Genomic DNA, 12,039 nt, shown 5'->3' with positions numbered 1-12,039 from the left:
ATGAGCATTGAAAAACTATCTAATTTGGGTAGACTTGTAAAGAACTCATTACATTTAAAGTAGTACCCCAAGAGATCTCGAAAACACTCTTTAGAAATATAAATTTTGAGTATCTTATCTAAAATGAACTGTAGCTAAATGTTTCAAGTTTGTCTATTATTATGCTAAATTCTGTAATAGAAAGTATCAGGAGAACCTCTGCAGATGCCAGGGCTATGAGTGGAGATATTCCAGAAGTAGTACTAGACTACAAAACCAGGAGAGAAGAAGCAAACCAAAATATTGGCTAGGAATTAGGTAAGAAAACTATGTAAATTCAAGGAGGATATGGATATCAGAGATCACTCTAAATCAAGGTGTAGTAGTCAGGTACCAGAGTGTACAGAAGTCAATTCAAAAGTCAAGCAAGAGGTTAGTGTCAAGGATTATACCAACACTGTTTTTGAGCAATGAAAAGGAGGAGACAGAAACTTATTTTCTTTTTGCAGGATCAAGAGCTAGAGATTCTTGCCCAGAATTAGAGATTAAAAAAAAAAAAAGAAAGAAAAAGAAAAGATTAAGAGAGCGAGTTCATGGTGGGATATGTGCCTGGCAATAACAGTAGGCATATTTAACAAAACAAACAAACAAACAAACAAAAAATCTGAGTCTTTTCTTTTTCTTCTCTCACTCATTTGTGAAGTATAGCTAACCAAGCTTTTCTTGAAAATGGCCTCAGTGATATGACTGATTTTGATACATATAATTAATAAATTTTATCAAATTAGTCAAAGTCAAGTCCTTTTTATTTTGGCAAAAGTTTCTAGTTGAAGTAAGAGGAGTAACAGCTGAAGAAGTTTCCTTAGGTGCTCAGTGCTAAATGCAAAGACAGTTTTATAGATTAGTGATTCTGTAGTACCTTCCCTTCATTTCGTCAGTATTTAATCTACCTCTTCAGAGGTCTATTTAATATATGGGGTAAAAAATGAGTCCATCCTCACAAATCATTTGAAGGTAATTTTAAAACTTTTGGAAATTGTTTTTTCTGTATTCCCCACCCCCACCATGCCTTGCGTTGTTTTCTTTCTGTTTAATGCATAGGTTTAATAGGTGAATAATGAAACTAGGTCTCTCTAAAGAACAGTTAGGTTACACCAATACGTTTATTTACTTTGTTATTAGACAACCAGCCAAGCCCTCTGTTTCTGGTAAACAAAAATTTACTGTCACCGTTGAGCATAAAGTAATAAAATTCATTCCTTTACTTTTAACTCAAAGGTTATCCATTTGAAAGGTACATAAAGATTAAATGACAGGAAGGGAAAGGCCCTTTTCTTTTATATTTTGGTCTATTGCTCTGCTAACTTTTTTTTTTTAACAGAATCTTATTATTTTGTAACATTAATTGATTCTTCTGAAATTGATGCCTTCTAAACAAGGGTTCTGGATCAATTTCATTTCTAACTATTGCAGTTATGACAACAATATGCAGACACTTTTTTTGATGTGGAAAAGAATAACATAGCAAAGTAAAAGTATGAGCAATGTGTACTGAATAGAGCTGGAAACCAGGAGACTAGAGATCAGTCAATTTCTATAAATTGTAAGTTATAGGTAAATAACTTACCCTTGGGTATATCTTTAACTTCCCTGGTTTCAGTTTTCTTATTTATAAGAGAAGGAAATTTGTGTTGGATGACCTCTGGACCCTTCCAATTGGAAATTAGTTCTTTTACTTACCATTATTTATATCCAAGTCTATTTAATCGTACTTTTCTTGAGAATGGAAACCAAAAAAACAGCTTTTAGTTTTAGGTGTTTGTTTTGTTTTCACCACTTACTGTTTTATATTGGCATAAATAAACAATTTAATTCCCATCAGGAATGATGTTGTAAAAAAGAATAGCAGGGGGACCAGAGAAGTGTGAAATTGAATAATTTTTAAACTGGAGAATATGAATTTATTATAAGAAAATTGTTCTATTTCTGGCCTCAGCTGGTTATTTTATTCTGAAATAAACCATGTGAAATTTATTTATAGTATCTATAATAAAAATGTTGTATTTTTAGAGTTGGAAGTTCACTTCTGTGATGTTGAAAAAAAGATTCACACAGAGAAAAACATTTACTTTGTCTCTGTGCTATGCAATGTATTGTTTCCCTCTTCCAAATTGGATCACATACTTGATATTTGAAAGCTACTCATTCAAACTGCATTTAGTGATATATGCTGTTTTATTTTTAACTTTTTGACACTTTAGGAGAATAGTTTATTTTTACGTTTATCTGAAAATCACTGTACTGGAAAAGAATTAGAATACAGCAGGAAGGTTTATTTATTTATATTTATTTACTATATTCAGATTTAATATATCTCACTTTCAAAGTAGTTCAAAACTTTTTATGTAAGATTTAAAATGATACTTACAATACCATTTGCAATATAGATGGGTAATAAACATGACAGAAATAAAAAAGGAATAAAGAAATTACAACTATGCATATTTTATCCAAATATAATCATAGCAGTAATTTTGGAGGAGTGAACTTTGGATGGCAGGACATGCCCATACAGTTCTGCCTAACCTGGTCCCTGCCTATGCTCAGGGTCAGCACACAGGTCTCTCCATCTGTGCCCCTCTCCCCCCACCCCCAAATGCCCCTTTAAGCACCTCAGGAGCATGAACCACTTTAATTCTCTTGAATGCATATGGTCTCTTCATACTTCATTCTGTCCCTTTAGTGCTCTGATACTATCTGGCCTGTTGACCTAAGGCAAATGTAACATTGTTTTAGTAGCAGGATTTGGCTTTATGGATTCAGATAACAAACAATCTTCTGAATCAATGTAAGGACACTGGCTCGCTTAACTTTTTTCCCATTTGGAAAAAAAATTGCAGCTTGCTGTCAGCGTTCATTTTAACATCACACATAAGAACGTTATGTTTTCTAGGATTTGACATTTTCAGCAATGGAACTACTAAAAACAGAAAGCTATAAATAGAATGTCATTCGTTTCCAAAGACTATCAATATACTAAAGCAATGAAAAAATAATAAAAGAGAGACACATCATGGCAAACTTTAGGGGTAAGGTTAGAACTGTAGTCTGTGAGTTATCTTGGAGTAAATGCTGCAGCCACAAGAGCCACCGGCCAGTATTCTTGGGGCAAATGGAAAATGAGTTAGAATAAACGGGTCGTGGTCATTGTGTTTCTCATTGTTGGACTAGATGATTTCAAATAAGCAAGGTAGAAAGATAAAATGACCCATATGGTACTGGGTTTACATTGAAGACATCAATACGAACTAATAATATCGATTCCGATATGTAGATATGTAAGTAATTATAGATGTATTTATTTACATGGGTTAGATATTTACATATATATCCTACCTCTGTCTGCACAGGGGGCCTAGAAGTGATGACACCCAGTGACAGTGAGCACACTCAGAGGGCACATCTTAGTTTCTTGGGCTGTTCTCTAATAAATGACTGGTGCTGAGACTGGGGCAGGAACTATATCAGATGAGCAGAGAGCATATTTTCGAGCTAGAGAAGTCAGAAAGTGTTCAAAAACTCAAACGATGGGTGTGTTACAGATGCAGGAGCCAACTGAAAGAGCTCCCAATGGGCAAGTTGGAATGACTGAGCAATAAAAAAATGTAGTAGTAATGGATCATAACTCAAAGTATGTAATAAATATGCATGGGTCCATAGTGCTATAAATATTCAAATGTATTAAATGAGAAAGTAGAGACAAATTTTCCATATAGAATAATTCCAAATAATTTTATAGATATATTCCTTTCCAAAGGTGGCAGAGCATAGCTCTCAACTCATTCATTGTGGGTGTACTTAGTGACTTGTTTTCAAAGAGTACAGTATGGAAATGAGACAGTAATCTTAAAGTGGAGAAATACAGAAAACACGACTTTAGCCAGGTAATCGAGGTTAACATTGTTAGTGATAAGTCATGCTGATAGTCTACGTCTGTGACATAATGTGTTGAGAATGGCACTTTATCTCTGTGGTCTTCCTCCCTGAGACCCATCTAACCATGAGAAAAATACCAGACAAAACACAATAGATGTATTAAACCGTTCAATGACAATATAAATGCATAGGACTATATGCTTACCAGATTTTTTATATATTATCTATTCAAGAAAAGGACAGTCCAAAGTATTTCTTTTTTTCTAGTTAAAAAATTTTGAAAAAGTAACTTTACCAATAAAACCACATTTCTAATACATGTTACTGAATTAATAAAAATTTTCATAAAGTTAGTCAAAGCACTTGTTAAAATTATCTGGTGTAATACATACTTTTGGAGTATGTATTTCCAATTATGTTTGCTAACTGGCTCATGGATATGATTTGAGGCTCTGGAAATAGATACATGTATTGTTTATGCTGAAGAGTTTTACAGTAAATTGTAGATATCTTTCATCGTATTCTGTCATTCTCTTATCTTTTGAATTTGACTCTTTTATATATGACTTTTTTCATAGAGCTTACTGTGCAGCCCCATCTATTTCTTTAGACATTATTTCTCTTGTCTTAGTGCAATTACTCATGAATCCCAGTCAGAACTTTGTTTTGGAGACTTTCCTAACTCTGACTTTTCATTCTCCCACTTCCAAATGCCGACTGCCTCCATTAGCCACTTTGCTGTCATTAACTATAAGAACACTTGTCTCCCACTCAAGTTTCCCATAATTATTTCTTCCTCATCTGGAACTTGCTTTTACATTCACGTTATGCCCAGCGAGGCAGCTTTCTTTTCTTTCTCTTTTTAAAATTAGGATATAAGTTTAAGGTGTAAGTGTATTGATTTGATACATTTATGTTGCAATATGATTACCACCTTACATAATACTTTTATCATGTCATATAATTATTATTTCTTTTTTTATGGTGAGAACATTTTCTATTTTCTGTCAGATATAATTTCATCATGTCAACTTTTTCAGATGTTTGATGTTTATCTAAATGAGATGTTTTCTGTGTATTCTTTCATCATATATTTAAAAAGACTTACATATATGGTAAGGACAAATAAGATCCAGTCCCTGCCTCCACAAGGCTTAATGTGTGGAAGCAGATAGAAAATAAACCAATAATAATTGTACTATATGACAAACTTTAGGATAAAGGAATGCACAGATGTTTATAAAAACCCTTTGAAGGAATTTCTGAGCCAGTTTTGTTAGGGATGATTGGCTAGAGAAGGCATCCTGGAGGAGGTGTCACCTGAAATGAGTCCTGAAAACAATGGATGACAGATAGGGGTATAGTAAAGAGAGAAGGCAGGGTGAGCTAAAATTTGATGTCGAGAAAGATAAATTCATGTTCTTGGGATGCAATCCATGCAAGAGATGAAGTTTGAATGTAATCGAGAAGTACTGAGAAATGAAACTGCCGAGGTAAGCAGGGAACCTATCGCGATGGGTTTTCTTTTTCATGCTAAAGAGTTTGAGTTAGGTCAGGGTCTTGCCATAATCACATATTTGTGTGTTTAAAAAGAATCATTCTAGGAATGATGAAGAGACAATATTGAAAAGGACATTATCAGAATCAGGCAGAGCAGCTGCTACTGCTAAGACTTAGTTGAAAAAAAATTATAATGCAACGTATTACAACAGTGGACATAAGAATGGAGAGGAGGTGAATCTTCAGTGCCATTCATAGTACCCATCAAAGCCAGCACTTCATAAAAATTTTTCAAATAAATGATTCAAAGTGAATCAATAAAATTAAGAAATTTAGACCAGAGATTTCAATGGGTGTCCAGCTTAGGCAGTAGAATGGCTGACTATAAGAATGAGAGTTGCAATAAAAAAACTTTGACGAGCACAGGTTGAGGTAGTAAAGGCAGATGGCAGGAGGCTTAGAAGAGCAAGTTTCAAGTGGCTTAAACTCTATTATTATTATAGTTCTAATCTTTCTAAAAATAATTTTTAAGGCATAAATCTTATACTTCTGATATCTGATTGAGCAATTCATAACATACTGCCAGAAAAATAGAAATTTTATGTTCTGTTATCTCTACCAAAATTCTTATATCTTCGTTTATGAAATTCCATATAAATATTGTGTTACAGCTTAGCGCAGGGTACTCCTCTGCTTTCTGCCTAGTTTTTATCTTTATTTCCTTTTCCCTTAAACCCATGTACATTTGCCATGAGTTTTACTAGTCTATCCTAAATATAACTTACAGGACTTTAATCTGTGCCTACAATTTCTAACACTTTTAGAATACTGGGGAAGAACTAGATCATGTATTTGAGTCTGTTCTAATTTGTCGAAACTGCTGAGCCAGTTATAGCATTTTACAAGATGTGAAGGTGTGGACAACAGATCCTGGAAACACCCATGCCCACTGAGTACTACTTCACTCTCCTGTTCCCAAGGATGTCTCAGAGAAAGGCAAATTTATACAGGATAAACCTTATAGAACTCTAGTTCTACCCTAGAAGTCAGAAGGATCCAATGGGGGTTTGTCGGCAACTCATCTCTTTAAGTGTCTATGAATTAAGCAGACTTATTCATAAAGCTCATTATGAGGACAAATTCTTTTATTTATCCTCGTCTTCATGTACTTCTCAATTCTACAAAATGTCCTTCAGGCATGCTGGCTTCTATCTGCTCTACTGTTATTTTTGTGCTTTATTGATTGGACGTTCTCCAAGGTTTTGTTTTCTGGCTTAGATCTGGTCTTCTCCATCCTCCTTAGTTATAATCTGAACAGTCAGTTCTTCTTCTAATATCTTTGGTTTGATTTTATATCGCCAGTGGATTAGCTCTAACTCTCTTAGTCCAGCCTGCATTTCTATAGCTACTCTCTGGAGGAAAATGCAGAACAAGAGCATGATGGGAATGATGGAAAGGAGAGGTCTTTTACTTACAAAAACTGTCTTTCAACATATTCCAACCTGATGCCAATCATTGTCTGGAGGAAAATAAAAGCTGATGAAATAAAAATAGCTGTTTTTATAGTCATCTGGTCAATTATATTTGATTTGAATAAGCCAATATAAAATCTCTTTGGTGTTATTAGCTGATCCATGGATTAATTTGAAAAAACATTTAACTATGTATCTATCATCTTGTTACATATTACCTATATAGCTTATTTTTTTAAATTTCCATTTATGAAGAAAAATGAGTTGTATGATAATAAATACAGCTTGATTAAGGTTATTCAATATTTATAAAGTTCAGTCCCTTCTCCATTAGAACTCTATTGACATAAGTTCAGATTTCCAGTTCACATACCATATTTCCTCATGACACATGACACTCCAGACTGCATATAATTACATATATAATGTTTACTGTGAAATTTTTAAAAAAATTTAATATCTTAATTTAAAACTAATCGTATATTTTGTACAAGTGAATAATCTTTGGAAATAAGATTAAATTTAGTTCAAAACCCTAAAACCATGAGTAGATTATAAGTTTTTCTAAGCATTGCAGGTAACAAAGCATAATGTTAAAGAACAGTTTGGAACTTGTTTACCTAGGTTAAGTTCCAAGATTGCCACATGCTAGCTGTGTTATTGTGGACAAGTTATCTAAACTCTCCATGTCTGCTTTTCTTCATTTATAAATGATCTATTTTATAGAGTTGTAAATATCAAATGAATTGCAAATATCAACTATCGAAGCACTGGCACATAGAAAATGATACGTAGATATGTTTGTTAAATAATTTTTAAAATGCTCTACCAGGAAAATGTTGTATACAGTTAATGATTTAAAATGTTCTATTAAAGAATAAGGGCAATTTCCCTCAACCTGGGGTAAGAATCATGTTTCTGAGATTGGGAGGCAAGAAAATAAGACATTCTAATGAAACTAGAATTTCAATGTTATTCTCTTTCTAAATATATTCTAAGTACATGCCTAAAATTACTGTGTCTTTCCAATGTTTTTATTAGCTTTTTATAAGTGTAATATATTGTGAATTGTTCAAAGAACAGATAAAAAAAATGATAATGATATGGTCAGCAAAATCAGTAGGTCTGACCACATTGCATATTCATAAAGTTTGATTTATAATGATTGTTGCCAGTGTTGTTCAGTTTCCCTATGTAGTGTCTTATCAGCAAATAGTATGACTCCTGAAGGTCAAAAATGAAATAAACAATATTTTGTGCATCTGCTAGTTCATTCTATTTTAAATGGCAAAGTGGTTGGCAATTGCTTCATAGAAAATTTAATTTCCCTTTCATATCTTTCATCCTCTGTGGTTATATAAATGACTATTTGCAATCATGCTTTTCCATAGATAAAAGCCCTTTGGGTTCAGTCATTGGTTGAACTTTAAAAATATTGATAAAAGAATTCTCTTTGCCATATTTTTTCTATTTACTTATTCTTGTAATGGCCAAATTCTTTATACTATTTTAAACTTAACTTTTTCTATCAAATCCTTTTACATGCTGCCGTTGGAAATTTATTTTCCCAACTTCATCACTGCACTGATTTTCTTTTTCTTGTCATGGCTGAAGAACTATGTAGAAAATAAATGTAAAATAAGGTGATTTTATTTTTAATCATGAGCCAATTTTTATAATTTTTAAATGCCTATTAAACTCTTAATCAAAATGTATTCTGTATGCTACACAGAAATTCAAACTTACATACTGCTGCTTTTCAGGAATTATTCTTACAGAAAAGATAAAATATGCTCAAATACATATCTGTTAAGATGTTTTTTTGTGTGTGTTAGAATGACATTTTTACATTTCACCACTCTTTAGTTGAATTGCCCACATTATTTATATATTGTTGGAATATCTTTTCTATTGTTATAATGTGAATTTTTTTACTATGAATACCAAAAATTCACTTGGATGTTTTATTTTTTACTTAAATGCCACTGTAATGTGATTTGTCCAAACAGAAAAGTGTTGGTATAGACATCCTGCCATATGTGCCTTTATCTGGCTTGTCCACTCTCAGACACAAAATTTCAGGGCCATTTAATTTTAGTTGGTAAACTCAGTTGTGCTCATGTCAGAAAAAAGCAGAGAGGCTAACTCAAAAATTTTTTTAAAAAGTCTGAATACACACTATTGAACCATCTCCTTTCTGTTTGCTAAATAGAAAAATATTTATATAATCAGACACACTGAGCTCGATCTATCCTTTATGTATGTATCTTTGTGTAGTAGGTCTCTGGTCTTACTTTGAAATCCTCTTTACTAGAGAACTTTCTAAAAGAAGTATCTATCCTCATTCTGTATGGATAGTACAGAGACTGTTTTTATCATCTGGTTCTACAGCATTCCTTTTTCATGTCTTCACGATATGGCTCATTTTGAAATACGATTTTTTTTTTTAATCAAGATTCCCATGCTAATTACATAACGTTCCAAAGCTCTGCCATTTCCCAAACTTTCAACTTCAAAGTATAGAGCAACATTTTGCAAAATTTGTTCAGTAGAACATCATCATCCCTCAGTTAGGTTTGGAAGCATTAAGATATTTAATCTTATTTCAGGATATCTACAATTCACATTACCAAGTAAAAGGCTATACAATGTTGCAGTCTAAAGAAACCAGCTTAATTTTCTTACACCCATGTTTTCTCATTTTTAGACCATGATATCTTTATTCTTTAATAGGTAGGTGTTGCTGAAAAGAAGTGCTCTATAAAATATAATTGGAACATGTTGCCTTTAGCTCTACAAAAGCCATTTTTTATGAATATTTCTAAGATCCTTGCAATGCTATAATCTCTTGGGTTGATGTTCTTTCCTACTGTCTACTTCACAAGATATGCCTGCTGCAGCTGCCTGAGGAAGAATGCTCTTCCCTTCTTTCAGCATTGCGGGAGTTAGTTATAAAAATCACCTTGACAGTAAAACATCACTAATTTCAGGCTTAGTAAACTTGAGTGACTCTTTGCTTAATCAAAAGAATTATTTTGTTCACTTTAGTTCATACTCAATCTTACATTATGCGTACTATAGCTAGGGTCTTGTTTTTTAATTATGTCATGCTAAGCTTTTCTATTTGAAATGATTGAGTTGACCGACAAAAATTATATATCAATATTTGCATCTGTATACACATTTATGTTTACATATACATACACATGTAAATAATATTCAATGTGAAATATCTACCAAGTACCAGGTAGGACAGGCAAAGCAGACTGTTATCATGAAGTTTAAGTCTAATGTAAACACAGTACATCCTACTTATTTCAGTCACGAACCTCCACACTGTGTTTTTTAACTAGGGAAGAAGTGGATGCTCACTTAGATATTGAAGGAAGGATCTAAGACTAGTATTTTAACATTGAAATTAACCCAGGAGAGATCCAGTCATGGGAGCAGAATAGCCAAAAAAGCAAAAAGGAGGTGCTTTCTTTTTCTTTTTCTTTTCTTTTTCTTTTCTTTTTCTTTTCTTTTCTTTTCTTTTTGTTTCTTTTTCTTTTCTTTTCTTTTCTTTTCTTTCTTTTCTTTTCTTTTCTTTTCTTTTCTTTCTTTTCTTTTCTTTTCTTTTCTTTCTTTTCTTTTCTTTCTTTTCTTTTCTTTTCTTTCTTTTCTTTTCTTTTCCTTTTCTTTTCTCTTTTCCTTTCTTTTCCTTTCTCCTTTCCTTTTTCTTTTTCCTTTCCCTTTTTGCTGCCTGCAGCTAGGACAATGCAGGCATCTCTCTTGGTAAGGACCTGGCATAGTGGTTCAGTGATGTAGAATGATAAAAGCACTCGGCAGAGCTGCAGGGTTCCCATACTGGTGATGCTGGGGACAGGATTCTAATCTGACTTTTTGGTGAGAACTAGGGGTATTTTCTGCTGCCTAGTCACCCCCCCCCCTTTAGTTCCCACCTATTTCCTGCACCTGATCACTGGCTATTATTAAATTCTGTGGCTTGCCTGCTATCTTCAACCTAACTATTTACTTCTTAAATTAGAGTTGTTTTTGTAGCTTGGTTAATATACTTATTGTAAAAATACCAGGATAGAGGGAAAAAAGAAAAGAGGAAAATTAATGTATATAGAAAAGATTATCTTGCTGGGAGAATTAAAACCTTACTAGCATAACCCCAACTACTAAGAGAGGAAATAATCTGAAGTTACAGTATTTAAAATTAAAGAAAATATTTAGTTTTGGTAGGTTCTTTTACTGAAAGCCATGTCTGAGTAAATGATATGCATGGTCATCGTTACTATACTGAATCTCTTAGAATTCTTTGACATTAATAAGAATAAGAGTAATGATGAAATATGGTGATACCTGGTTAAGGCTAGTTTCATTTTCACAGATATCTATAACCAGGTTAAGTTAAACCATTCTAAATGTATTCCATTTACTCTATATTACACTTTATAAAGAGAGAATTTTTTTTTTTTTTTTTTTGGTCTGTGCTTAGTAATATTTTGTGCCATCACTATGTGTGGACAACTCCATTAGATTACATCAACTTTTCTTTCCTTGACTATTTTGCTTGAGTAAATAGGCCTAGAGTGTATTGCAGGATGGGAATTGTGATGTTGGAACTCATTGTGCCTTCTCTCCCCTTCCCTTATCTCCTCTCTTTTGCTTTCATGTTACTGCTTAGGGTGTCTTCATTCTCAGCCATGCTGGTCCTGAAACTTCAATTCTTCTTTGATTCCTTCATCTCCTGAGTCTCCAATTTGCAACTGATCGCAAAGTGATACAGATGCAAGCCTATAATCTGACTTGTCTTCTCTTTTTTGAAATGGGCCTTTATGACTTTCAAACTATGTTCCTATAACAATCACATGGTTTCTCTACTTCATTCTGTACAACAGCTTACATTCCTGGTTCTCTACAACCACTTACAAACTCCTTGAAAACAAACTTCCCATTCTGACATGCATGGTCTTTCACAATATGACTGTTTGTTTCTAGGGTGATGATCCTCAGTAGTTAGTTCACTTATGATTTTCCTGTCCTGTATTCAACTAGCCCACATGTTTAAGCACAATTTGAATTCTCCACTTCTGTGATTTTTGTTCATGCTGCTACCTCTGCCAGAGTTCAGAACAACTAACATGTGTAAATTACTATGTCC

Source organism: Rousettus aegyptiacus, unplaced genomic scaffold, assembly GCF_014176215.1.
Source record: "Rousettus aegyptiacus isolate mRouAeg1 unplaced genomic scaffold, mRouAeg1.p scaffold_m13_p_8, whole genome shotgun sequence".
NCBI classification, from domain to species: Eukaryota; Metazoa; Chordata; class Mammalia; order Chiroptera; family Pteropodidae; genus Rousettus; species Rousettus aegyptiacus.
Note: the sequence above shows the minus strand (reverse complement) of the source record.